This window comes from Branchiostoma belcheri, unplaced genomic scaffold, assembly GCF_001625305.1.
Source record: "Branchiostoma belcheri isolate BF01 breed outbred unplaced genomic scaffold, Haploidv18h27 scaffold52, whole genome shotgun sequence".
Lineage (NCBI taxonomy): Eukaryota > Metazoa > Chordata > Leptocardii > Amphioxiformes > Branchiostomatidae > Branchiostoma > Branchiostoma belcheri.
The window spans coordinates 403255-404437 of NW_017804154.1; positions in this window are offsets into that span (position 1 = coordinate 403255).

Consider the following 1183-nt stretch of genomic DNA (forward strand, 5'->3'; position numbering starts at 1 on the left):
TTATCATTTTTAGGGATTTGAGGACAACATAAATCAATCAATCGCAACGTGCTTCAACGTACGGGACTGGTGTGTAAAAACTTGGTTTTAATTAAAATTTTAGCATTTCTGTTTGTTGATTTTTAGTAATATTTCGTCGTAGAAAATAGCTTTTTTTTAGACCGTTGGCTGACATCGTCTGGATCAATGATCATGAGCTTTTATAGGATTAGGTTGTCTTAGCTTTTTCGAACCCACGAAGTGTCACTTCGATTCTTACCGGTTAGATTTTACAGTTCCACGTGAACTGAATTAAATTAGGACGAGAATCACCGTGTACCAACCTACATGGGTTCGTCTTACTGAGCTGCATGGTAAAAATTAGAATGTTGACTTCAGGGAAATAAAATTTTGATATAGGGGGCTATAATTCCTGAAATTAACAAGCATAAATACTTCTTTAGAATGTCATCAGAATGCATTGAAAATGAGGTCCATATGGAGTTCTGCTCTTTAACTCGCCTGAACTATAATGAATTTCCGGAAATACAGTTTCCTGAACTTTGTAATGTCATAAAGGTTATCGGGACGTCGTCAGTAATTCTGGGTTCAGTCCACTGGGAAAAACAAACGCTTTCCATGCTTTATTCATATGGCTGGTTTAAACATTCATATGGCTGGTTTAAACATTCATATGGCTGGTTTAAACAATGGATAAAATGACTGTTTTGTATATTTCATAAAAAAATCAATTTTCAATCAGACATTTTGCATGTTTTTAAACCATTTTGTTTTTTGGTTAAAACTGTTTGTGTTAGAATGATTGAAATGAGATTCTATCGTTTTACTCTTGTGGGAATTAAAATTAGTTTGATTGCCCCGTCCATTTTATCATGCTTATGCATTTTTAAATAGTACATGTAGGAAAATTAAACTAAAAGGCCAAATATAATTAAGTATGAACACAAAAAGAAACTTCTATTGAGACGTATGTTAGGAAAAATAACAGTCAAATGAGATAAAACAGATTGCTTTATCAGAACAAGCTCTCTATTTATTGCATATAGCGCATATAAATGCCTGAGGTTCCCGTCCGTTTTGTAAACAAATACGACGTTACGACGTGGTAGTAAAATCAGAGATAACCTTTGCCACCAAATGATTGCAGTTTAAGAACGGCGAGGATTATCCCCACGCGTACATC